At 55.3% G+C, this 26951-nt stretch overlaps 4 long non-coding RNA genes across 6 annotated transcripts; 1 reads left to right on the plus strand and 3 right to left on the minus strand.

Moving 5' to 3' along the window:
- Positions 1-1855: 1855 nt before the first annotated feature.
- On the minus strand, positions 1856-4497 carry LOC111744290. The gene is made up of 3 exons (XR_002782092.1): positions 3230-4497; positions 2120-2855; positions 1856-1996 (listed from the first exon to the last, which is right to left on the minus strand). It is a non-coding gene; the product is annotated as an uncharacterized LOC111744290 (long non-coding RNA).
- Positions 4498-14477: 9980 nt separating this feature from the next.
- LOC111744281 lies at positions 14478-15618 on the minus strand. The gene is made up of 2 exons (XR_002782082.1): positions 15486-15618; positions 14478-14901 (listed from the first exon to the last, which is right to left on the minus strand). It is a non-coding gene; the product is annotated as an uncharacterized LOC111744281 (long non-coding RNA).
- A 159-nt stretch (positions 15619-15777) lies between these two features.
- LOC111744279 lies at positions 15778-21080 on the plus strand. Of its 3 annotated transcripts, XR_002782080.1 has the most exons (3): positions 15778-16759; positions 20453-20553; positions 20768-21080. It is a non-coding gene; the product is annotated as an uncharacterized LOC111744279 (long non-coding RNA). The 3 variants fall into 3 exon arrangements; XR_002782079.1 differs by having other exon boundaries at positions 20453-21080; XR_002782078.1 differs by lacking the exons at positions 20453-20553; positions 20768-21080 and adding an exon at positions 17017-20015.
- On the minus strand, positions 20296-21703 carry LOC111744280. The gene is made up of 3 exons (XR_002782081.1): positions 21482-21703; positions 21186-21288; positions 20296-20615 (listed from the first exon to the last, which is right to left on the minus strand). It is a non-coding gene; the product is annotated as an uncharacterized LOC111744280 (long non-coding RNA).
- Between the last annotated feature and the right edge of the window lie 5248 nt (positions 21704-26951).

Below are 26951 nucleotides of genomic sequence, written 5' to 3' on the forward strand. Positions count from 1 at the left end.
CGGACCGAGCGCGCGGCGACCTCGTTCGGCCGCCGGAGGCGCACGTGCATCCACTGAAGCAACCGCGACGCGGCGGGGCGCGGAAACGCGGCAGAGGTGCTGGGGTCGACGACGACGTCTGCCTCGAGCGCGGACAGTGATGCACGCTTCGGTACTTGCATTCTGCCGTGGCCCGCGACAGGGGGCGAAGAGCAGAGTATGGGTGTTGTAGGTGATTAGAAAGTAAATTCGCCTGGCCGTCATATTTTACCACCAAAAAAGGTGCAGCTTAAATATAAACGATTTTCAGCTGTCAGCTACACCTCAGTGCATGCGGACGGGGGGATGTAATCTTCGATTTGGAACCATTCGTACCAGCAAAATTCTAGCAGCCATCTAATAATTGTATTGAAAACTGACTGCCATCGACATTGATGGGCCAGTAAGATTAATTGAAAATAAGGAAAATGGAAAAAGTAACCGTAATAAATATTAAATTATTAACGGTATTCATCACATTCTAAGTAGTCTATATTACTAGAGTGCATGCTGACTTGTTCAAGTAAATCACACTATTTTAAGGAATGATATTTTCAATTTTTACATATAGAAGTCCCAAATCATACTCTTGATGAGTTTTCAAGTTTAATGAACTTTTAAAAGTGAAAATACTCATGTAACCACCACCCTCATCTCCTTCAACCAAATGTGATCTACAGAAAAACCTAGAAGTAACCAAAAGCCCGTTAATGTAGCTGTTTGAAGTATCAAGCCTTGCTCTCTGGCAGCCCTAGATATTACTTGGGTATGAATTATTACATGTAGCAACCCAAAGATAATTCCTCCAGAAGGATGAGAAGATGAAAATTAGAAAAGGAGGTGGAAGTATATCTATAGTCTCCTCCTAGTTATGTCCGCTCCTTCGCGCACACACGTGTGCAAGCCCATTTGTAGATATGTGTATCTATGTGCGTGTGTATCAAGAAGGAAATACACCAACTCGTAACATTATCTCTGGGTAGTACAGTCCTAGATTTTCATTTTCCTCCTTATACTGTTCTGTATTTTCCAATTACTTCATAATGAACAATTATTTCTTTCTATAATCAGGACAAAAGTGCACCTTTTTTAAAGAGGGAATTAATCCGGTTCGTTCAAAATAAAATATATGCTTCCAGGTTCAGCTCCTGCGTTCGGTTTTGGACCAGAGGTCCTGGCCGGGGTCAGAGGAGACTATCCGTCACATTCTGCAGGACACGCCAGAGGGAGGGAGACCAGCGAGAAGGATGAGTTCCCAGGGACAGGACGTGCCCACCTGGAAGGGTCAGGTGCGCCTGAGTGAGACCTGGAAGAGGGTGGAGAAGGGGAGGCGAGGGCTTTCCAGCCAAACCAGGTTCCAAGCAGTCCACGGGAAGAGAGGAATGCAGGCCCCGGGGGGGCCCCCACGGCCCCAATTCCACCCCCAGGGACGGTGCACACACAGGGGCAGGGGACAGATGCGGGCCAAGCAGAGAAGAGGATACGTGTAAAGACACCGTTACACAGCCACGAAAATATTTGCAACTCAAAGTTAAGGAAAAAGCTACACGTGCAACATGATGCCTAGTTAACACGGCTGCGTGGAACATCTAAAAGTTGATAAGAGCGTCAGTCCTAGCTGTTCTCGTCACAAGAAGAAAAATTTTTTTACCCATGCAAGACGGGATGTTAACGAAGGTTATCGTGTGATCATTTCACAATAAACGGAAGTCAAGTCAATATGCTGTGCACTTTAAACGTACCCAGGGCTATATGTCAATTATATCTCAATAGAACTAAAAAGATAAAAAAATTCTTTTTAAAAAGACAAAGCTACATAAAGAATATTATCCCATTTTATTACAAAAATTATACACGCACACTCTGACATTTTGTATGTTAATAGCAGTCATCACTGGGAGGTAGGATCATGGGTGATTTTTTAGTTTCTTCTGTATTTTCCAAGTTTTCTGCAATGAGCATGTGTTAGTTTCATCATCTGAAAAAAAGAAGAAAAAGACAGTCAATGTTACTGACTTTTGTGTCCATTAAAGGCGGGGCCCCAGGCAGGGGTGGGGAGGGCTGAGGGGGCCGGAGCAGGACCGAGCAGAGGCCCACCTACCTGTGTGACCTGTGTGGCTGCAGGGGCTCGGGACCCCCGGCAGGGTCGGCATGGGCTGGCACTGGGCAGCGCAGCAGCCCGGAAGCCCAGTGGTCAGCAACTTGAGCCCCAGAGGCTTGATCAGGGCTTTGTTCTGGTTAGCGCAGGGTCACCTACCACTCAGACGCAAATCCCCCGGGGTGGGGGCGGTGTCTGAGGACGGCAGGGGCTGACGCAGATGTAGGAAGCCATGCTGGGACACTGAGAGGGACGCCCCCTCCCCTTGCCGCCTGGGTATCTGACCCGCTCAGCCCAGCCTTGCTGGCTGGTTCCCACAGGCAGGTGCATGCTGCTGGGGAGGAGTCCGCCCCACCCCATTCCACGGATCTGGCTTCTGACGTCATTTTTAGATACTGAAAAAACATTGGCAGTTATTAAACAGGACAGCGACGAAGTGCAACTGGGAGTTTAGGAAAAAGACTACGGACATGCCAAGTGCATCAGAGCAGGGACTTCCTGGATGCACGAGGAAGGCCTGGCCACGACGGGAGCCTTCTAGAACGGGTATCTCTTCATGGTCAGAAGCCAAGCTAAGTAGGCAGGATTCTGCCTGCCCTGGTGGGAAAAGCAGAAACTGCTTCCTGCAGAAGATGGCACAGTCATGACCTGAAGACTCGTGGTGAAGGATGCTGGTGGAGGGGGATGTCACCATGGTTTCTGGTACTAGGGATCTAATCCAGTGGTGCAGTCACGCTGGCTGTTAAAATATTAAAGTTCTCATGTATCAGTTGGTAACTACTTGCCACCCTAACATCCCCACCCAGGGCCACTCAATGCCAGCCCAAACCCCGAGACCATCCTACGTCACAGCAGCTACAGCACTGAGCCAGACCTGGGGGTGGGACTTGCAGAACCTGCTGTGTCACAGGATGCCCATGTCCTCTGTGCAGACCCATCCGTGCACTATCGATGGCTAAATAGTTTGGATCTCAGCCCTGGGTGACAGCAGACCTCTCGTGGAGAAGACTCCCAAACAGCTTCCCCAAACCAGGGAGCCCTGGGGAGGATGGGGGGGAGGGGAAGGGACGGGGGCTGCCCCCACAGGAATGAGTGGGCCCACAGGGCACTCACCGTGCCTAGGACATCCGACACCCTCATTCTTCACAGGGTTCACTTTAAGCTGGGACAGGATCATCATCAGCCAATTCGAGGTTGGGAAATTATCAGCATTCTCTGTGATATTATCTGTAATCACTTTATTTCTCTTCTACCCTGTCCTGGGCAACCATGAAATTTAAGCAAAAGGCACCATAAAAAGGAAGATGGGTCAGTAACTCGGATTTGCCTTGGATTAATCTACATTTAACCAAATCACAGAAGAGATTAGAGAGCTTCCATATGACCCAGAAAAAGTATAAAACCAAAGTGGGCAGTGACAGTATAATCTATTTATAACCGTCTTCTAAAGAGATACCGAATTTTGAAAAAGGCTGAATGTTTTAGGAAAGAACCAGCCATGGCTGGAGGTAAACAAATACGGTAACTGTCTCAAGCTCGCTCGTTGACTTAGCAGTGTTCTGAATGAATTTTGGCCTCGGAGAAACCTCTTAAGGTTTTTAACATTCAGTCTAGAAATTCTTTAACCGTCCTATGATTGATTTTGAAATACCAATGTTATGGTGAATTTTAATTTTTCGGAAAGCATTAGGAAGGCAAGAGAAAGCTTGGCAGTTCCTCAATAAATTCACCCAGGAACTCCACTCCCAGGTCTATGCTCCAAGACCCAAAAACGGTGTCCCGTTAACCTGCGCGTGAATGTTCGTGGCAGCATATTCACCAGGGCCAAAAGGTGGAAACAGCACAGATGGCCAGGGAGGGGGAAGGGTGAATGGAAAGTGGTCCAGCAGCGCCGTGGAATATTACTCAGCGGTGAAAAGCAGTGTGGCGCTGACTCGCTGCAGCACCGGCGAACCTCGGGCGCAATGGCCGAGTGAAAGAAGCCAGCCACAAAAGCCACAGGTCACGACTCCACCCACATGACACGTCCAGGACAGGCCGGCCTGGCTGCCGCGGGAGAATGGGAGGGCTGCTTCGTGGGTCCCCGTCCGCCGGGGCGGTGCAGACAGTCTGGAAGTGGACAGCGGCGATGGCCGCACGACACCGCACTAAGTGCCCTGAGCCGTACACGTTACACCAGGAGACTCGTGAGTTGTGTCGTGTACGTTACACCAAGAAAAGTGTCTTTAAAGGTAAAAGAAGCCAAGCGGGTCGTGAGATCCTGAGAACTGGGCCCCGTGACCACAGCTCTCGGAGAGCTTCGGCACCGGTGCCATCCGCACCATCGGCTTCGGCACCGGCACCGGCACTGGCACCATCCGCACCATCGGCTTTGGCACCGGCACCGGCACCATCCGCACCGGCACCGGCGGTGGCGGCGGCAGCAGCAGCAGCAGCAGCGCCACGTCGGCCCTCCCTCCGCCCCCCAACACTCTCCCCCAGCCACAGTCTGGCCCCCCTTCCGCAAACCGCAGCACCCCCTCCCTAGCAGGGTTTTTTATTTTTTTATAAGAATTCTCAGATTGGGTTTTGAAGCTTCAACACTTACCTCCTTTAATCTGAAAAGACTTCTGCAAAGTATCTATTTTCCTGATGCTTTACGTAAAGGAACTAAGAACAAATTATTTTTCACTTATAAAAGCAAGTCACTGTTTGATCTACCCAGAAACATTAGGCTGTTTTTAAGTTTAGCTCTGTTTTTAAGCTTGCAATGAGGTACGAGTTGATAGAAGCTTCAGGTAAAAAAAAAAAAAAAAGTCTGATGGCCTCAGATTGTAACTGTAAGCCCACTGGGGTGACCAGCTCTCAGGACGGGGGGCTGGGGAAACACTGGAGGAAGGAGGGAACTTTCGCCCTGGTCAGCGGTCCCTCTGCTTCTACCAGGCCACTTCCACATGAGCACGGGGTGAGGACACACATCGTCACGTTATGCACCGCCAGGAATAGAAACGGCTCATTTCTTGTCTGTGGAAAATATGGAACATTCTTTCACCAAAAAAAAAAAAAAAGAAAGAAAGAAAGAAAGAAAGAAAAAGATTTTAGATTTCCTATAGATTGCTGAGTCAAAAACAACATCAGAGGCTGCTATTTTAAAACCAAATTAGAGAAATTTTTATGACAGGAAACTACCCTAACAATGACACCTTATTTCCTGAAAACTACAAGCGAATTCCACACATTCCCGGGCTGACTTCATGGGAGCCCACAAGCTGCTGTCCTCACATCTCCGTCACGTGTGTGTACTGCAAGTGCCATCCGGAGCGAAGCACGCTGCATATTCTGGGGTCTCACTCGATGCTTGAGCAACACATAAAAGTTTGGACAAACTAAAAGTATAGAAAACATCAACCCTTGAGAAAGGCTTATGTGATCCCAATATACTTTGATTTTCACGGAGACGTCACTGAAAGGCTCTCAGAAAAAAACCCCTATCTAACTTTGTATGGTTAATTCAACACCCTCTCCTAACAGAGTTTTCCCACTGTCTAGAACATTCCTTCCCTGGCCGGGGGTAAGTGGCAGTGGGTCGACAGAAGACACAAACATCCCTCTAGTCCCTGAAGTGTTTGGGACTTCGTAAACTGAAAAGCAGAGAGAAAAGGCAGGGCCGCGGGCAGCCTCATCCAGAGCTCCCGGCACACCTATCCCATGAGGTGGCCCTTGGCCCCTGGCCCACGTCTGTCACTACTCTGTACACCGCCTGCTCCTGGAGGGCTGCAGAAGTGTGCTTCACTTTGTCAACACTCCCCATACTTATTCCAACACTCCTGTCTGGTCACAGGACTAACATTCCACAGACACCTGGGCACTGCTGGTCTGGTCACTTCTGCTAAACTTACAGCTCCCGACACGCTGGACAATCACAGTTCGAGTCAGACAGCCTGGGTTGTCGGGGTGTTTTCATCCGGCACAGTAATGACATCCCCTCGCCGGCAGGAAGCTCGTGCGGTTCTTCCCATCCTTCATCTCGCTTCCGGCCACTCAGGTCTCTCGAGGCCCTTGGTAGAAAATGGTCATTCTGAAGTGAGGGACACAGGGTCTGACAGTCACCGTCAATTTGCTCTTTGGCATATACCCAAGGGAATTACCAAAAATGTCATGACCAAGAAGAAAAAAAAGCACCCACGTTTTCTACCCAGGGCTTTCCTGTCACAGAACTGCTGGAATGCCTGGCCTGTCACCATCCAGGGGAAGACCTGGAGCTCAGGATCAGACGCCTGCTCAGGACCCAGGCTGTTTGACTCCAGGGCAATGCGGCCTTGGGCAGATGGCTCCACTCAGAGCTTCTGAGAAACAGGAGAACAATAAAAAGTCCCTACCTTTTCAAGAAGAGATTTTAACCAAAAGATAAGAAAGGACAATGCCTGTAAAAGCACGGAGAGCCCTGCTCCGGGCACTTCCTCGTGCTGAGGCTGTTACTTCTCAGTCCTCTGACCCTCCTCAGCTGATGCAGCTGTAACAGCCGGACCGGACCGGGGGCAGGAAATGCAGACCCTGGTGGAAGAGTTCTGGGCGGCTGCGGATGTTTTTGATGGATTTGCAAACGCAGGGCTCAGAGCTTCTGAGGCCAACGAGGTGACAGGCGAGCCCAAAACTGAAAAAGTGCAAAGATTCTGCTCGAAGGAACAGGTAAAACTGTCTGTGACAGCCGGCCCACACGCCTCCCACAGATCACGCCACAGGCTTGGGCTCCAGCCCCCCTGGGACACTGGGCAGCTTCCTAGTCACGTGCCACCTTAACAGAACAAGTTCTGCTTATCCTTTCTGATAGGGGTGGGCGAAGGTCCTTCTGCAGAGCCGGAGAATAAACATTAGGCTCTGCGGCCCAGGGGGAATCCACTGGAACTATTCCAGGCAGCAGTGTAGTTTAAAAACAGCACAGATAAGATGTAACCGACAGATATGTAAATGTGAAACATGTAAATGAAGCTCTCCATTCCGCACAGCAATCTGAACTTTGTGCAATGTGCCCATGTCACAAATTCTTCCTTTAATGTTTTTCAACCACTTAAAAGTGTAAACATCACTTTTAGTTCCCAGGCTGCATAAAAACAAATGGCAGCCGGATTTGACCCTTGAGCCAGTCTGCCACCCGTGCTCCGAGGAGACCTAACAGACACATAGACGAGGAAGTAGAAAGGGGACAGACTATTTGTCAGGACCTATTGTTTGCCAGGACGAGATGCCGAGGACATGCAGGGACGAGGAACAGGCAAAGTCCCTCAAGGACATGGTCTGGGGACATGATCTGGGCAGGAGAAGCAGATGCTAACCAAGGTAGTCCCAGGCTGGGTGCCTGGCCCAGAGGGCATGGACATGATGATGGATGGCATGCCTGAAGTCCCCAGTCCCGTGCTCTGTGGAGCCACTGGAGAATTAGCTGACGTTCTAGGATTTGGACCTTACCTCCTCAGGGCCTCGGTTTCAAAGACGGGAATGAAGATAGTGCTCAGGAAGGCTGTGAACGTGAAGTAGCCACCTGAGGCAGCGCCAGTCAGCGGAATCTGGCACACGGTCGGTGACCCATAGGTGTTCTGAATTTATTCCGTTTTCCCCAAATCATCCTCACCACTCCCTCTGCCTGCAGTGCCCAGTCCTTACCTTGGCACGACTAACCCACCAGCCACCTGCCCCACTGGCGCCCTCTGCATTCCATTGTTATTACAATTAATCTGAAGAGCTCACAGCATGGGCTCTGCAAAGGACGTGCAGGAGGCTGTTTCACGCTGAAGGTTCAATGTCACATGCAAATCGGAGCAGTCAGATTTGCGGACTGTCACGTCCAATCGAAGCCCTCGCCATACCCTTAGGGATGGCCTTACGACAAGGCTTTCACCGGAAAATGATAAACACAAAATGTCTCAGGTCTCCGTGTCAATGACATGGTTTCACAATTGCCTGTGTGTATCTGGGACTTAACAAAACCTGAGCGGTGGCGTGTCTGGAAGCTTCTGCAGGAAAGGCTGGCTATAAGAGGACTTTCAGCCTAAGTTTCAAAAGTTGCGACCCCTCTCTGCACTGACCCCCGGAATAGCGGCCGGGGCGAAGGCCAAGGGAAGAGCTAGGACCAGCTTTCCTCCGCGTTTGAAAGGCATGGTATTTAATGACCAAACAAGCAATCATGTGACATATGCAAACACCTTAGGACACGCTGTCGCCCAAAGCTACTGGGAGGAAAAAGGTCACCTGGGCATGGGCTGGGGCTTCTAAATCAATGCTGCTGTTGTCTCATGATCAATACAGTGCTTCACTTCCAGGCAGGAAGCGGAGGAAGAGAAAAAAACCATAGTAGATCGCGGCTGTGATGTGCATTCCGCAAAGAGCAGAAGCTGTGGAATTTAGGGTGATCGGAGGAAAACAAAAAGAAATTTAAAACATGAATAAGAGCCAGATTTTTCTGGAAAATAATGAGTGTGAAACGGGGTAACTGGTCAAGGAGCTTTTATCAACAGCAGTACACCGGCCACGCCGAGTGTGAAACACAGCAGACATTTCTAAGGAATCAGCATTTTCTGTCAACTCAAAGTGTACCCGCCAGGGGAACAGATGGCACCCCCAAGTCCAGATAACACCAGCAGGACTGAAGAAAGGGACTGTGTGTGAAGGCGGACGGGTTGCGGGGAGCCCCAGGGAGAAGTGCAGTTTCCTGGGGCTGGTGCCAGGGCTGCAAGGACGGCAGGAAGGGGCATTACTGGAACCCCAAGAGGCAAGACAAATCCAGGGACATTCTGCAGAATCACTGACCTGCATTCTTAAAAATGTCAATCATCAGTCAAGTCCAAAATCGGCGGGAGGGAGGGTGTTCTGGATCAAAGGAGACTAAAGGTGTGATGCCTGAAAATTCTGATTTTTGTCACTTCCTTAATTCAGTACAATACATAGGTACTATTCACACGTTCATGCCTGCACCCCCCCCACCTGAAAATAAATAAATGAATAAAAGGAAATAAATAAAGCAGAAGATTTTACTGAGGTGGGGGGAAGGGGATACTCACCTGCTTTCGCTGTCACTCACAGTGTGACCCCTGCCTGTCTGTCTGGTTGTTCCGGATGGTTCGTCGTCATGTCGTCTTCCTCCAGCCAAACTGGGTTTGTGGGACAGCTTGAGTTTTTCTACTTTCCACTCCCCTCTCCCCACCCCCCACCCCCCGCCCCCGCATTCCCAGACCTTCCCTCGGCCTGGAAGACGGCCTTCCAGATGCCAACGCCCCTACCTAGGCAAGATGTGGACATCTCTACGTAGTCACCTGTCTGGGAAAACTGCCCAGCCCGCCAGCCCCACCGGCCCTTCCGCCTCCCTGGGCTCTGTCCTAACCTCTGTCCCGTTGGGGACCGGGGCTTCGTGCTTCTCTGACAGGCACTACTATTTCACTTCATGCGCCAAACACTCGCCCTGAGGGCCCCCCTCCAGGCCAGCTTCAGAGGCGGCTCTAAACACTCAGAAATCATTGCAGAAGTGCGTGTGCGCGTGCGTGTGTGTCTGCGCCTGGGTGCCTTTTCCTGGGAGAGTGGACCCATAACTGCCACCAGATTCTGAATCTTCCTTGACCCTGAGGAGGGTAAGAAGGCCTGCGTGGTCCTCAGGTGGAGCTTCTGTCCCATCCACGTGGCAGTCACATCCAGGATCTGCCCAGCGCGCCGTCCCCTGGCGCCTGTAAAGCCACCTTGCACAAAGCGGGCATTGACCGGGCTGTCGAATTGAACAGCTGACGTGTCCACACAGAGGGTGGCGCTCGTCGAGCGGGGAACGTTTTACAGAGAAAGAAGAAAACAAACCCTTAACGCCTCCAACTTCAGTGCCAGGTGCATCACCACCCCAACGAGACAAATGCGACAGTGAAATGGCTGTATTTTCTTTAAAACCACGAGCCTCCCAGCAAGGCCGTGATCAGGGTCCTCGGGCTGCCCGCGACTCACTCCTTTTTCGGGTATTAATTCTCTCAAACACGCCATTTCCTAGTTCTGCAACCTGGAAGATAAGGCTTGTCCCCGATGTGCCGAACAAGGCGGCCTCAGGGGAGTCGCTGGCCTTCACGGTCTCGGCGGAGGGGAGGTCCGCGACTGCAGCGCCCACCCCGGCTCCCCGAGCTGCTCCGGCTTGGGGCCCCCAATGCAATCACGGGATGCACTCCGGCCCCGCAGTCCAGAGTCGCGTTTCACGGCCTTTGACCCGCGTTCCCATGCGCTGCGTGCCAGAAGCCTCGCTCCCTTTAAAGGCCCTGCGCTGTGACAGCCAGAGTTTATCTTTCCCCCTCTCAAAGCTCACGGTTCTGCCACAAAGCTGCTCGGCAGGACAAGGCCGGCTAGGATGAACCTCGGGTGGGGCCTGCCGAGTGAGGAAGCCAGGCCAGAAGGAGAGTGTGCGGAGGACGGTGACGCTTCCAGCCGCGCACGCTCAGACTGCATGTGAAGCACACACCCAGGAAGCCCCTCTTGACATCCTCGTATACATACCACTGGGTGTTTCAAGGACTCGTACCCTGTCCACCCTGTCCCCGTAAACACCGCTCTACAAAGTGAGTCACCGACCCCCTCACAGTGTCTGGTTCACCTTCGGCCCCTGGGACTGGGCAGAGAGAGCACCCCTCACTTCCAAGGCCCAGGGTTCCAGCCTCCAGCTTCTCTCTCGTCACGCTTTGTTCCAGTGCAGCTCAGGAACCCGCGGACGCCTCCATGATGCTGAGCCAGTCCCCGCTCGGTCCCCATGTGGCTCCCGGTCTCCCCTTGGACCCCATGTGGCTACTGGGTCCATTTCTAGCCACCGCTCAGCACTTGGTACTGACTTTATCTGCTTAGGCTCCTACCCCCCATGAGACTGCACACCTGGAGGCGTCTCCGACCTCTGCCTGGGCCTCGGTCTCCCCTGGGGCCTGGGTAGCCTCCCCAGAAACACTTGGGCACACGCAGACGAGTCACTGCGAAGCACAGGCGGGAGGCAGTGCAAGGACGAGGCGCTGGAGAAACACGTGGACGCATTAAGTGGGCAGACCCAGCGGAAGGTGGAGCAGCCGCCATCACATCAAAGCAGTGACAGCGTACAGTGTCCCAGGAGAGCGGCAAGCGTGCGTTATGAAGACTCGCGGTGTCTCCCGGTGACAGGTGTACCGCTGACCCCACCCTGGCCATCCGTCACCACCCGCCTCTGAGGGAAGGACCACACTGTAGTCAGAGGTCGGCAGAAGCGTAATCTTTTCTCCATCCAAGTGCACAAGGCCCCGAGTTCCACCCAGGACAGGGCCCAGGGACGCCTGGATAAGAGCTGCCACTGCGAGACACTGTGCTGCACGTGTCTGTGCTCCGGAGCCCTGAGCACTCGGAGTGGGGGGGTCACACCGAGCCCCAAACACCGCGCTCCTAACGGCGTCAAGCAGAAGCTCAAAGACAAGATGTACGTTCTCCTGCTAGAAACTGTTGCCATGACTACGGATATGCTTACAGCGAGCCGTGCCCTGGAAATTGTCCCCTGACTGCCAGGCTGCTCTGCACACATCCACGTGGGACGACACCGCTGCCAGCCACCCGGCTGCATGGTCCCCGACCCTCCAGGCATCAGCGTGAAACCATGAGAACCTATAAGGACAGAGGGGTTTGGGGCAGAAAGCCAGTCCCCTCGCCGTGACCCTGAAACGGACGGGCCCGAGACACACGGCAGCACGGGAGGCCCCCCTGCTCGGCCTCTTCCTGCCTGTTGCAGCAGCGGCTGACGCAAGAGGCCCCGCCCCCGCCGTGCCCCGCCCCGCCCCCCCCCCCCCCCCCCCCCCCCCCCCCCCCCCCCCCCGCCCCCGCCATGCCCCGCCCCCGCCGTGCCGCTCGCGTCTCTGAACGTGGCCTTTCTTCTCTTTCATCGCTGCCGTTACTGCTGCGAGCATTTCACAAGATGGGGAAAATAATGACATCGGCCTGGGGAACCGCAGTGGCCGAGGAGCACCTGGGCCGTCCTGTGCCCGGGCGTTTGCACGTGGCCTCCGCCCCGGCCCGGCCCCTCGGCATCTCAGGTGGGTCGGTTTCCTGCCGCGCATTCCGACGAACGGAGCGGAGTGAAGTCGTTTACCCCGGACACCCGGCCACGGTGACCCTTACTCGGCCACCTTCACGGGAGTGTGGCACGGGCCTGCCGACCTGCCCGCAGCCCCGCCTGCCCCGGCCCTGACTGTCCACAAGGCCACACCTGCGAGACGCAGGCACAGGCCGGCCACCGAAAACCTGAGCGTCCGCCCGCAGCGGCCCCCTGCCACCTGCCGAGGACAGTCCCAGCTCACGGGAGCAGGAGGCACCGTGACCTGAGGACACCTCGCATGCTGCGGGAAGGCGCACCTCTGTCCCCACCATCACCCGCAGCTGCTTACCCGGCGTCTGCAGACACGGTCACATGGACTGCCCCTGGGGAGGAGTGACCACCGCCCGTACCCCACTTCTGCCGAGGGTGCCCACGGTGATGCCCCCACTCCCTTCCCCGGTTCTCTGCCTCCCCTCCCCCAGCTGTTTCCAGCCACCAGCCTCCGCACTGGACCGCAGTCAGCGCACTCGACGGCGTGTGCCAAGGTCAGTGACCTCATCCCTGCCAGCGGGACCCGAGGAGTGGCCCCCGACGAGTGGCCGTTGTCCCGGGGGTGCAGCTGCCCCACGCCTGTCGGTTTCTTGTCTACAGAGCATGACGACAGTGTCTTCGGGGAGGCGGGAGGAGATGATGAAATGTGCGTGGCATGCTCGGCGCGGCACCTGGCACATGGCGAGTCACAGTGAGACCTGACTCCTCGTAGCCGTCGTCACCGTGAAACCACCGAAGTCGCGAGTGTCCCGGCCGGCTCCTCGGGGAAGTCCCTTCCTGACTGGCCCCAGCCGCGCCCCGCCCTCCCCGCCGGCTCCCCCTGCAGGACCACGTGCTGCCCTCCCATCTCGCTCCAGACCCAGCATCGGTCCTCCGGGTCTCTGCACCCCTGCCCTCACCCAGAGCTCTCCGTGCCAGCGGCCCGGCCAATGCCACCTTCACGGCGGCCTCGCCGATGGCCTGCCCGTCTCCTCGGCCAATCCGCCCTGTCTGTCCAGGACCCTCGACGTCGGGGCGTTCCACAGCCCCTCGGACCCCCACCTGCCCCAATCGCAGTCCTTTATGACCTCCGACATCTCCAGGCTTCACGGACTTAGATGCTGCTCGGGTCCAAATGTGTCGCCAGGTCCGACCTCACTCCCTTTTCCACTGCTGGAGAGCAAGTGGACATCTCGACGGGGACAAAATGGACTCCTGGTCGCCCACTGACCTGTGCCCTCTGCGCATCCTCCCCCAGCCCGTGTAGCAAACTCCAACCTTCCACTTGCTCATGCCCGAAACGCGCCCCATCTGACCCTGTGGTAAAAACCCTGCTGGCTCTGCCTTCAGCACATGTGCAGAATCTGCCCCTTCTTGGTGCCCTGCCATCGTGAACCCTGGTCAGAGCCACTGTCCACCCCCATCTAGGTCACAGCGATGGCTCCTCACCGGCCTGCCAGCTTCGAGCCTCAGTCACACCATGTCCCCGCCTGCCCCACACCCAGCGAAGGCTCCATATTTCCCTCGTGGTAAAACTCTAAGTCTTTAGATGCCACTAAATAGCCGGACCCCTCCCGTCTGACCCCACCCTCTCCCCCTCGCCCCTCACCTTCCCTGATCCTTGCTGTCCCCACGCCCCTCCAGGAGGCAGCCTCCTGTTCTGCCTTGGCTGCTCCCTGTGCCTGGGAGCTGTCTCACCACAGGCCCTCGCTCAGCAACCCCAGCTCCTTCCCAGTGGTGGCCGCTCCGGGCCAGCCGGGGTGACACGGGCCCCAGAATGCTGTCTTGGGACCTCTACACCCGGGCCTGAGGAAGGGGGAATAAAAACCCACTTAGCTGAGTGTCTCCACCTGGGAAGAGAAGGCACTGTGCTAACCTCAGAGATCAGGTCACTTGTCCCAGGTTGCCAGGCTGATAAGCAACTGAGCCTTAAAACCCTGTCTGCCTGTGTCCGCACGGCCCCTCCGTCAGGCTGTGCTGGCCCCAGTTCCAGCCAGGGGCCAGCCAGAGAAGGCAGTTCGCTTAGGGTTTCGTGTGTTTGTTCTCCTAATGCCAAGTCATTGCGTTATGGCCGTCCGTCTAAGGTGGAGAAAAAACACAACAGATTTTTCATAGAGTCCACGTTTTCATCACAGAATAGCGCAGGGCAGGAAAGTGTACTAAGGGAGAATCTTGCTGGGCTCCTGGGAGGCCCCTGCGTCCATCCGTCCGTCTGTCTGTCTTCTCGCCCCCCGCCCCGTCCCACCCGCCCCAGGTGGCTCAGAGAGAGAGGAAGAACTCCAACTGAATCAGCGATGTTCTTTCCGTATTTAGTGTCCCTTGCCAGTGAGGAGTCATCTTTACGAGCTAAGAGGAGCTCTCCACGGGGAGAAGCCGCAGGGCAGAGGGTCACCCCGCCGGGGTTCCGACTCCCACGCTGCCGTGGGAGTGACCGAGCCTCGAAGTTCCAAGGCGGCCAGCTTCGAGGCGCCAACAAGCCGTTCTTCCTTTGTAGGCGACTATAAGCGAGGAGTGAGGGGACGCGGCGGCCACGCTTGGCACAGCTGTGGCACTTGGCGCAGGGGCCGCTCCATCATGAGGCTGGTCCCGAACGTCCCAGCCACGGACCGATGAAAAGGGCCCTGACTCTGAGGAGGCCCCAGCTGCTCCGACTCACACTCCGGAGGTCAGACCAGCCGGCTCTGCAGTAAATCCCCACCTTGAAATGACCTTGGGATGCCTGTTAATGGTGGTAAACAGAAATTTCTGACTTCCTTGTGGAAGGGATGTTTGCATTCTCTTTAGTCCCAAGCACTTACTTGAAAGGGAACCGCTTTTACATTATAAAAAATAAATCAGAAGTTCGAAATACAAATTATGCCGACTTTTTATCTTTCTCCACAACCCACATTCTCATCGTGGGTTCTGCGAGAACCTTCTTTCTGATCGTAAGGAAACTGTCGCTTCCTGCCACTTCCCCTATTAACACAGTTGAAGTAGCATCTCCTGCCTATTCAACTACACAATCAAAATAGGAAAACAAGACTTCCTACAGGTCTAACTAACGCTGGGAGTCAACTCTCAATATCTGGTTCATTGCTGTATCTTTTTTTTTTTTCGTTATTAATTCTTTAAAAGAAAATAAATTCTTTATGCAAAGCTTCAGAATAGCAGCAAAGACTAATTTTCTCCTTTTCCCAGACATTACAAGACAACTGCTTTTACCATTTATATTCATTTTCACTTTCTAAGGACAGGGAGAAATAAAGAACTTCATCAACCAACAGGCATTAACAAGCAGTTCTAACCAGAAACAGGACTTACCAGGCTTTTAGGAACCCTTAAAATCCAGCTTAAAAATTACCGGGTTAATAAGTTACTATGTATCTGTGCATTATCCCCTTTCCACTCGCCTCATTGCTATTTAAATAACACAGCAGCTCACAGTTTGATTTTCTGCAGTAATTTTCCTAGGTGCAAACTGCAAAGGCTGTGACTCAGCACATTCAAACTGGGGACCTCAGGTTGACAGGGCGGATGCCTGCCTCTCCTGCAAGCTCTGCCGACGTCAGGCCCGACTGGTTGCGAGGTCAGAGAATCTCACCAGCAACGGAAAACAGCACACGGCAGGGAGAAAAGGGAAGCGAGATGGTGGAGGACGCAGCTCTCTCTGAGAGCCGAGAAGATTGCCGGGCATCGCATTAGCATTTAAATTGTCCCAGTAGGAAGCCGGCGAGCCACCTCCCAGATGCTAAAAAGGTGGGGAAGCTGGTGAAGTTTGCACCTTTTTTTCCTCCTATTTTTTAAGTGAAGCCAGTTTTTTTTTTTTTCCCACCGTCAGGATAAACAGACCACAGCAAGGTGAAACAGGCAGAGACCGCTAAGGTTTGGGAGAGGGCAAATCAACTAAATCTTTTTATTACAAAGACTACGAGGCTGAGCAGCTGAGGATTTTGAGCACCAGGCTTTTCCCGTGGTGTTTGCGCAGGTGGTGGAAAGCCCGAGGGGAGGTCTTTGTGAGTGTAAGTACATCCTCGCCCCCCACTCTGCATCATAGGTGTGGTGCAGGCCTGGAATCCGGAAACCGCTCACCTGAGATGCCTGTGCCAGGCCAGCCTAGAGCAAGAAGGGGCAGCCAGACCAGCTGAATCACATGTCCCCAGCCTGTCATCGTGTGGGCGAAAAGTCAAGACTTTAAAATTCGGGGGGACGCACTTCCTACGCCAAGGCTGCTGGTAAATGCTGGCAAAGCTCTTGACTGTCTCACCTTCTCAAATCCCAGAGAAGTCCCAACTTTGAAAAGTTACTTTGGGGTGTGACTTTGCCTCCCAGAGGGTCCTTTCACGGTGATGACCTAACGCATCTCTGTCTGCCACCGAGACCCCTTCCCCAGGCGCTGCGGGCTCCCGGATTAATGGGCACAGCAGCCCCTGGGGGCAGCTGCTGCCGTCCACCCTCGCATCCTACAGGTGAGGACCCTCTGAAGACTGTCAGCCGTCCCAGCGACAGAGCTCAGGTTTCCACCTAGCGCAGGTTTTCAGTGAGGCCTGAGTTGTCGCTGGTTTTGCTGGTTGCTTGGTCGCTGGGAGGAATTTAAGGTGAGACTTGGATCTGTTCAAATCTTGCAGAATCTCAGGGCTGGTGTACTCACTGGGCTCAGGAGACGTGGGGCCAGGTGACGCGTTTCAACTTTAAAAGATGCAAAGGGCTGGCAGCGGTTTGACACCAGGCAGCCTTAGCACTGGGTTGGCACTTTGGAAAGGCAGGGCCTGAGGCTGGGGGAAGGGACCACGGGGACAGGAGGGGCTGTGCCCAGACGGAGGCCGCGATGCTGATGCTAGAGCCTCCTTGTCAGGAGCCAGGTGGCTGTGGCCGGAGGGCAGGAGAGACAGGAGAACACAGGGCATCTCAGGGGTCTCCACGTGGCCAGTGATGCACATCGCCAGCCAGGCTGAGGACATGAAAGGAGACACAGACGGAGGAAAGGCAGTGAGCCGGGTTCTGAGCAGGACGCCTCACCTCTGGGTAGCGGGACCAGCCTGGAGAGGGGTCAGCGGGAAGAACGGGTCCTCCGCCCTCCGCCCTGGGCGGTTTCAGGAGCAGCACGTCCATGGGCAACCAGGAGCCGTTATCCTGCTCAAAACGGAGGCTCCGGACCAGGCCTGTGAGAAACTGAGCCCTGGGAGCCAACCGCACGCCAGGCCCCGACCCCAGCCCCAGCCCCCGGAGCCAGGCGCCTGGTGCGGGGGACACCACGGAGAGGGAGGCCAGGATGCAGGCGCAGGCGTGGGCGGAGCTGCTGGGGACCCCGGGCACCCACGTGAGCGCTGGGGGAGCGGGTAAGGCCTGCCGCATGGGGACATCCGAGCTGAGATCCGACGCGACACAAGCGTTAACTGAGAAAAGGCCGGCTGGAGAAGGAAGGGGCCATCGCGGACGCGGCGGTGGCCGAGAGCGCACGCTGCGTCGCGAAGCGGTAGGGACCGGTGCTGGCGTGGAAGTGGCCGAAGCCCCGCATCCCGCATCCAAACGCCTGCCCGGCGCTCCCTCGTGCTGCGACCTGGGGACAGGCCACGACCCGCGAGCCCGGCTCTGACGCGTGACCGGAGATGGCCCTGAGGACCCGGTGGCCAGAAGCCGCCCGAGAACACACGTCGGCGTCCGGCACGCAGTGCCACCGTCGCCACCCGCGGGGAGCGGGCACAGCGCCCGCGCGGGGCGTTGGCGACCCGAGGAACCCTGCGCGCGGGAAGGGAGGCCCCGGCGGGTCAGCGAGGGTCCCCGTCCCGGCCGTGCGCGGCGACGTCTGCGTCGCCCGCCGCGGCTGCAGCCAAGGGGCTCACTCCGCCGGCCTCGGGTCGTCCCGGCTCGGGACAGACGGGCGTTGCCCGCAGTGGCCCTTCCTCCCCCACCGGCCTCACTCAGACAGTGCTGTCCCTCGGGAAGCTCGAACGAAGTGATATGCGAGCAAATTCGCTCTCGGGAAGAACAGACGCGAGACCCCCAGAGGGCGACTCGGGCGTCGTGGGGAGGGGACACCGCGTGGCGCAGAAGCTCGGGGTCAGGCCGCCGTGAGGCCCTGCTGCGGCGTCGCGGGGCGGGGGGCAGGAGCGTCAGCAAAGCCGAGCAGCTCGGCGCTGCCACCGGCCCCGCGGCGGCTCTCGTCCCCAGAGCACCGAGCACCGGGCGGTCCCCGAGAGCCAGCTGCTCTCACGCCAGCCCCGCGTCACTGTGGGGAGGGTGAGGCCAGCTCTGCGAAGCCCTCCAGCCACCTGCCGGCTGGGGTCTCCCCGGGTCCCCCTGCACCCACACCCCCCGCTGGGGTCCCCCTGCACCCACACCCCCTGCTGGGGTCCCCCTGCACCCACACCCCCACTAGGGTCCCCCTGCACCCACACCCCCTACTGGGGTCCCCCTGCACCCACACATCCCCGCTGGGGTCCCCCTGCACCCACACCCCCCAGATGTGCCCCCTCTGACCTCAACGCCGGTGGTTTATCTCATTAAAAAAATGGAAAACAGATACGACAGAAATGATAGCGCTGGAGGCCGGGACTATAGCACAGTTGTCGCGGGCTCGGAGGAGGACGGCGGACGCGGGTGGGGAAACCGCGAGGACCGCAGCGCTGGCGGGGAAGCCGCGTAAACAGCGCTGAAAAGGCAGAGTTCAAGTCACGTTTTGTCACGACGACAGGTTGGCCGCGCCATTAAAGGAGCTAAAACACATGGCATGCTTGGAAAGGGGAGCGGGATTAATGAGCCGCCGCGTGGTGACGGCGGGCAGTCCAGCCCAAAACCCAGGCTGGGCTTAATGGCTGTCCTGGGAGAGTGAGGAACCGGGCAGTTCCTCAACCAATTTCCTTTAAAAAGGCGGGGAAAAGTCAAGGTCCCTAGGGGACTTGCTGTGTATTCATGCCCAGCACGCGTCCGGTGCCTGCAGGCACGTGGTCTCCCTCGTCCATATCAGGTTACGAGGTTTTAACACGCATTTCAGAGCCGGAGTCTGATCTCGGATACTCGACCACTCGGAGCAAGCAGCTGGTCCCTTCCCGTAACACCTTCAGAGAGCAACGATGACCCAGAGTCACACCGTTCAAACAAAACACTTCAAACTTAAAACTATTTTGAAATCACACCCCCATCCCCATCCTTACACAAAAATCAGCAACTTCCAGTCACCTCACGGTGGCGTGGCTCTCCATCAAAAGGCAGAAGCCACCCTCTGGCCTTCACATCCACGTGGGGACACAGCGCCCGCCTGTCCCCCCCCCAGTGTCACAACCCCTGAGAAAGTCATTGGTCTCAGTGCTTCTCTAAGAGGCAACACAGGGCAGCGAAAGGCTGGTCAGGGCACTCACGGGCCGGCCGGACTCGAACTCAGAACCCGGGAGGGCTGACGCAGCACGATGCACTCCGTCACCAGACCAGCTGCGAGGCCTTAGGGGGACGGCTTTCTCCTTCACCAGTCGCCAGCAGCCAGAAACAAAGTTAGCCTGCCAGACGTGGTCTTTATGAGAATGTCTGGATTTAAGAGATTCCACTCTCCAACCTTTGCTCTTTCCACAAGACGAAGCCGAGCTCCACGGCCACAGCCCAGCCGTCTCCACAGTCACTGTCACTTTGCTGGGGAGTGTTTTAGAGCCCTCTGCTCAGCCCCGGCTGCATTCGAATCCATCTACTGTTTACACTATTTGCTGTTTTGCGTTTGTTGGAATTAGCGCTTTCTTGGACCCGCTGAGCTCCTGACCGCCACAGGCCGGTCTGCTGGGACTGACCTTATAAAGCCAACAGTTAGGGACTGTGTGTATGGGACTCAAGAGGTTATTCTACCAGAATAAAGTTGCAGTGCTGGTTTCTGATTGTGCTTTTCCTATGGGACTTTGAAATGCTTTCAGAAATATCTTTTTTCACTATCACATATTTCTTATTCTAATATGATCATTTTTTTAAAAAAAAGCTAAATAACTTAAAGTCATACAGCCAGTTCATAGCAGAAATCAAATAAGAGCACAAACTTAATTTAGCAATTAAGAATCTCGTCTAGTGTGTCCTTTTAGCTAGGCTCTACTGCCTCCTTTTATTTCCCTTAAAAAATAGTTGTTTACATCTCCTTTAAAGAGGTCACACTGAAATAGAAAAGAAAGGCAGGTCCTTTCTTGAAGCAACAAAAACGATCAAGTTTGTGCTAAAAAATAAGCTATAAAAATAACGTTGTCTTTTAATAATTTGATCTCTAAGTGTAAGCCTTCGTTATATTCACTAATACAATGCCATAAATCTTCTTTTCCTAGTGCTGAAAGATTCTTAAACTGGCATCCAGCGCACCAAAATGTATGTCAGCCACAACACACACAAATCCATCACTCAATCTCAGCCCATTAGTCTTGCCAAGGTCAGTATCAGTATTCCTGAAATTTTCACTCGTAGAATGAATAGACGTTTTGTAAGGATTATCTATTCAGGCAGAAAAGGGGGGGAGGGGGATGAAAACAAGAAACAATTAGCTATTCAACTGGCACCGAGCAAATTCCAAGTATGAAATCCTTTGTTTGTTTTATTTTGTTTTTGTTTTCCTCACCTACCTCGGGACTCCAACCCATGAAAAGAAATACGCCTTGAGAGATTTTTCTGGAGCCTCTGTACAGACCTCCGTGGAGACCTTGAGGTCTGTGTTGGCTTTATCTCAGGGCCAGGGGACTGGAACCCAGGACTGTCTGTTTGCATTTCAACACCCTTTTTGTTTTCTGTCCCTACCAGTTCAAACAGCAGGTGAGGCAGTTAGGTCATTCTAATGACTCTGGAAAACTCACAGGAGAAAAACTCCTGCAAACAACACAGTTATTTTAGCTAAAAGCAGCCACATAGTTCATCGGTCAAGCCTACACAGCTCAAGCTAGCCCGTCCTGTTAAAAATTCACCTTCCATTGTTCTTAATTCTCCCTCCGCCCTGGAGAGGGAGGTGGGATGGGGGGGCGGGGGAGGGGGAGAAAGGGCAGCTCTGCCTCCTGGAATCTCGAATCTCACCTCGACACAGATCAACAAAGTGCTCGAATGTTCACAGGGAGGACAGGTCCCCCCAAATCCCTGATTCCGACAGCAAGAGCCCCCGTCATGCTGCTGCAGGCGCCTGCCCATGGTGGGGGGCGGGGGGAGAGAGAGAGAGAGAGAGAGAGAGAGAGAGAGAGAAACAGAGAGAGAGGAGAGAGAGAAACAGAGAGAGAGGAGAGAGAAAATGCCTGTTAGCCGGGGAGGCTGGAGGGGCGGGAGAGGTCCCAGGACCCAGACGCCGCGGGTACACAGTCACTGTCACAGCCACTCACATGACTACGTGTTCGAGACTGCGTCGTGTGATCCAGAAGGCAGCTTTCCAAGAGTTCAGTATTCCAAGAGGCACTGAAGGTCAGCGTGTGGGGAAAGACGAGCAGGCGGCCATCAAGTCACCGAGTACAGACAGGAGGAACTTTAAGTTCATGTCCTCCAGGCCCACTTTACGCAGCCAGCTGGTGATGGCCCCGAGCTGTGGGGTGCCTCCCTAGGCTCCCCAACCCCTCCTCTTGGTGACCAAACCTGCTCAGACATGACCCACGGTGAGACGGTGTCGGACAGAAGTGGGACCTAGCAAGGCAGCGTCTCACGAAGGTGCATCGGCACGGGTTTCGAAGCCCTGGTCTTGTCACCACCTGCGAAATGAGCGACTCGAGCGTCTCCCGTTCGGACTCCCCCGGTGTTCGGTGCTCCACGGTTCTTAGTGACGTGCCCCGCCCCCACGCTCGGAGCCCTGTGCTTTCAACCCGTGCGCCGACCTCTGCTCTTCACCGTCCTCCGCAGGCAGCTTAGTCTCCGTGATCTGCCACGAGCCCTTCCTGACGTCCCTGTCCCGCCCCCCCGCAACCCCGTGTTTCCCACAGATCCGTCCAGGAAGGCATGTGGGCTCCCACCTCTCCCCACCCCTGCATCAGCCCGCACGTGAGCCGCGCTCTCCGCTGCAGAAGGTCAAGGGGCAAGTGGGTTCAAGGTCACCCATTCTGAATGGGCCCTTGACACTGACTAACAGCCATTGCACTTCGTTCCTCTTTTAAACCCTTAGAGACCCTCTCCACCTTAAACTTCCGCCACACCCTCCCTCCCTCTGCCCGAGGTGACCTGATGGCTGCCTGCTGGTCTTTCCCGTGAGGGCTCCGTGGACCGCCCTGGTCCCGCCCCCGCCCAGCCCGTGCTCCCGCTGGATGAGCCTGGATGAGAAGGGGTCCCCTCCCGAGCTCTGCCTCCTGTCCCCGTCACCACCCACACGCATTTCTCACGTCCCAAACCACACATCAGCCTACTGATTCTGTCTTCGAAACATTCAAAATCCAAGCATTTCTCATGGGCCGCTCGGCGCCCACCTCATCCAAGACACAGTCGCCTCTCACGGAGATGACGGACGGTCCCCAGCTGCCAACCCTGCCCCGCACAGTTTGTCCTCAACACGGCAGCCCAAGGGGCCTTCTGAAGTCATAACTCGGAGCATGTCCCTCCTGTGCCTTCACCTCCCAGAGGCTTCCACTTTCCCCCAGTAACAGCCAAAGTCCCCACAAAGGCCCTCGAGACTCGTCGGCCCATCCAGTAGGGCTTCCTGTGACGATGCAAATGACCTACACTCACTGTCCCATGCAGCTGCCGCCAGCTACATGTGGCTACTGAGCACTTGAAACGTGGGCTGTGCGGGCTGTGCGATGCAGGATGTGAAATTTTAACTTTTTAGAATGTTAATTAATTCACCTTAATTACATTAATTTGCTGTGTATGTTAACTTGAGTCAATCACCTCGATTTCTCACGATTCGTTTACGTCGAGAGCCACCGCAGCTGGTGGCCACCGCACAGACCCGTCCCTGTCCGCCCTGTGTCCCTTCCCCAGCCTGCAACACGCGGGGAAAGCTCCCTCAGCGTCGGGGGCCGTCCCTGCTCTATGCCAAAACCTCCACTGCTTCCCAGCTCACTCAGAACAAAAGCTGACGGATGGCCCTGCCATAACTGGAGGGCTCATGGGACTGGGCCACTGTCCTATCGCCTGTCCCATCCTCTCCCGGCCCGCTCCGCCCCAGCCACACCCACCGGCTTCTGCAGTGGAGGGACCCAGCCACCGTCCGGACCGGCCCCCCCCGGGGCTCCCCCGGATCTGACTGACGAGGAGGCCGACAGGCCCCAGGTGACCTGAAGCCTCGTCCAGGCCAGCACCACCCGCCCCGGCCGGCAATCTCCACCTCCTCACTCTGCCTTCCCTTCTCAGCGCCAGCTCCCCTGGCTCTGGCTACGTCGTGTCGCTTTCCTTCCTTCTTGTCTGTCCCCTCCCCGCACCCCCGAGCAGGGCACAGCTTCTGCCCTGTTCACGCCAGTGCCCCCAACACCTAAAACAATGCCCGGCTCCCAGCAGAAACTCAAAACAGTGTTGAATTCGATGCAAGAACGAGGATGGCTTTCTGCAGCGTCCCCCGGGGCCCGTCCCCCTCGGCCCGTCCCCCTCCTTCCTGCAGCCATTCGAGCACGGGACGGGTGGGGGCTTGGGGGATGAGGACAGGTTCTTCCCTGGAGCACCCACCGCCAAGACGGCGGCTGGGCGCTGTGACTGTGTGACGCATGAGCTCTAATCCACACACGGACACAGAGGTGACTGACGGCCCTGCACAGCTCGGCCACCGTCACCGTTGCCAGCTTCTCAAGGTGAAAAATCCTCCTACTGGCAGCTACCCAGACACGCGCTGAAGTGACCACAGCTTTGTGATTCGACGTCTCCTCTGACTGTGCCTTCACAGGAGGCCACGACGCTGACTGCTGTGCACAGCGCTGAATACTACACCGCTGGCCGTCACGGCTGAAGACGTTGCTGCCGATGGCGCTGGCTTTCACGCTAAAACCGTCACGGTCAGCAAACAACGAAACGGCCAGTGACGCCGAGACCAGTTCCCCAGACGGGTTGCTCTTAACCCGCCCGTGAGAGACGGGCGAACGCTGTTTTTGCCTCTGGTTTTATGTTTAACACGTGAATGGGGAGCATGTGGCCTAAGTAAATTCCGGCCACAGGAAGTTAAAGCAGTGTCAGCCATCAGCTCTAATTCTACAGGCCACGAAACCTGTCAGAGAAATGCCACGCCGTGGACGTCTGTGCTTCGCATTCTGTTCTTCTCCATGCCGCCTGCCAGAAGCTCCTGTGAGCGGGGAAATCGCGTCTTTGGCTACGAACATGAAGATACAGCAGGAGTGACCCACCAGGCAGAGGACCCAGAAGGTTTTAGGGACTTTGGGGCTCCTGCTCCCAACATCCTTCCTTGTCAGGAGGGGAAGCGCAGGTCCGGGATCTGCTGTGAAGCACGGTCGCCACGACCAAGGCATCTTGGGTGTTTTATGTGTGTTTTCACCAAAACCCAAGTAAGGATGACAGTCCAGCTGGTACCGGGAGAGGGCGACAGAGTGGGGTGAGGGGGAGAGAGGGGAGAGAGAGAAAGGGGGGGCGGGCGGGGAAGAGGGAGGGGGACGGGGAGGGGGAGAGAGAGTATTTCCACAGAGGACACGCATATTGACTCTTCTGATGCTATTCACAGTTACGAATTGCAAATGACTTTTCAAAAGCACTTCTCTCAAAACACCCAGACACCTGGCCACAGACTAATGCTAAAACGGGCACCTGGATCAGCTGCCCCGTAACTTCAAACCACACGGCTGCTTCTGACCACAGAGACAGACGTCTCCGCCAAGAGAAATATGAACAGCTCTGGGAACTGATTACGAACTTGGGACTGGTCCAGACTGTTCAGAAGTGATGCCTCGCAGCCCGGACGTCCCCCTCAGCCAGTTAGCTCTGTGCAATGAAAGCGCTGTCACGAAATTCGAATGTGCACGAGCCTCCTCGCTGCCTAATATGGAAATAATAATTAACTGCCCAAAGACGTGAGCGCTGGCTCATGGCTGATGATTCACCTTAAAGTGCAAAGAAAAAGGTCAAACCTTTTGTTGGGCAACTTAACGACAGTCCTGAAACCATCTGTTCCCTTTCACACAGTAATCTTATTGCCGGAAACTGATCTTAAGAAATGACCCAAAAGCCAGAAGGTGCCCACCAGCGTCAGAATCCGCCTAAGTGCCCGGTAGGAGACCTGGTAATTACCGTTCGCCTTCGTCCTGAAATACGACACAGCCGTTAAAAGTGAACCATGAAGCCTGCCGCACTACGGAAGGAGCGGAGGACGATGCTGCGTTTAAAAGCAGAATATCAGTTATATCTGCATTATAACTGCGACCACATTCAAATATATTTTCACGTAGGGAAAACGGAAGGCAGCGTCATGGGCGATTTTTCCCCTAACTTTTTGTAATGTTAACCTACTGTCCTCATAATTTTCGAAAGGAAACGGGGTTGTGTACAGTGCTTTATACTCTGCTCTAAGTAAATCGGTACAAAAATACTTTAAAACAGCAAAGCTCGTTTCAAATATTTGTCCTTTAGAAACGCCAGGTGCTCGCCCAGCATCTGGCAGCTGGCGGAACATTCCCATGGGTTCTGCCCGGACCCTCCGACCTCTGTGAAGGGCCCTCTCTGCCCCTGGGAGCTCCCGGCTCAGGCCACCTCCTGGGGAGCCCAGTCCTGGGGTGGGGTCTGTGTCCCAGGCCCTGTGACTTCCGGAGGACACAGGTTTGTCACAGACCCAGTCCCACCCCCACCCCCCAGCCCTCGTCAGACTGGACATTGGACCCTGGACCCAAAGGTCGGCAAGTCCTCCACTGTGTGGCCTCCGTTTTGATGTCTATTTCTCAAAAACGGGTTTTTCAGACCCAGGGCGCCTGGGGAGCAGTTCTCTGGACCTACGGCTCCCGCAGGCAGGTGGACGGGGGGCTGCCCCCCATGGCTGGCCTGCTCCTGGGAGAGCTGGTCACCCCGCAAACAGTGTAGCGAATGCACCCACACCCAGACTACAGGGCACTGTGTCCCGCAGACACTGTCACCCGTGTTGACACGTGATAGGAGGCAGGGCCTCTGTCTGGTACTAAAAGCACGAAAGAGGAAAAAAATCGACTCAATTCCGCAGCTCTGCTTCAATGTCTCGAGATCAAAATGCTCACGAGAACGCAGAGTCCTGTCTAAGGAAGTACAGCCATCGCTAAGCTGACGCTCCGTCGACGCGGACGTGGTCGCTTTGGTGTGTCAGCAAACGGGGGAAATGACAGTGGACCCCAAGTTCCTGATCGATATGTACGAATGACATAGCTTCAGACGAGGGCTCCTGTGAGCGATTCTTCAAAGGGAGAATTTTTACTCCACGAGACTTGTTTTCATCTCTCGAGCTCTTTCTAAACCATCAAACCTACGCTGCTCAAAAACTGTTGGACCGTGGGTCAAGGAGACACTCGCCCTGGCTCTCAACAGAAAATGTGCTTCTCCCACTGAAATGGCCACTCAAGCAACAATGTGGCAATGATTTATCTCGGGACGTTTAACGCTGGACCCTCGCTCCAGCTGTGTCACGACCGTGCAGCCGGTCAGGGACACGTGCCGTGTGCACAAGACGAGGAAAACACTCTCGTGGCCCAGGACTTGGGCGCCTAACGTACCAGCGTCACCTTCTTAAAAGCTAAGCTGCCCACATCCTGAAGAATGAACACCACGGACGATCACGATGTCTACGCGTCGCTGACGGCAGAACGTGAAAGGGCTCCATTCGCATCACGGAGCCACTGTCGTCGAGCGTGGCGCTTCGTTGAGCGGTGGGGTCGGCGGCAGGTCGGAAAAGACGGGGCGTCCCGTGGCAGAACCAGG

Source organism: Pteropus vampyrus, unplaced genomic scaffold, assembly GCF_000151845.1.
Source record: "Pteropus vampyrus isolate Shadow unplaced genomic scaffold, Pvam_2.0 Scaffold131, whole genome shotgun sequence".
Classification (NCBI taxonomy): Eukaryota; Metazoa; Chordata; class Mammalia; order Chiroptera; family Pteropodidae; genus Pteropus; species Pteropus vampyrus.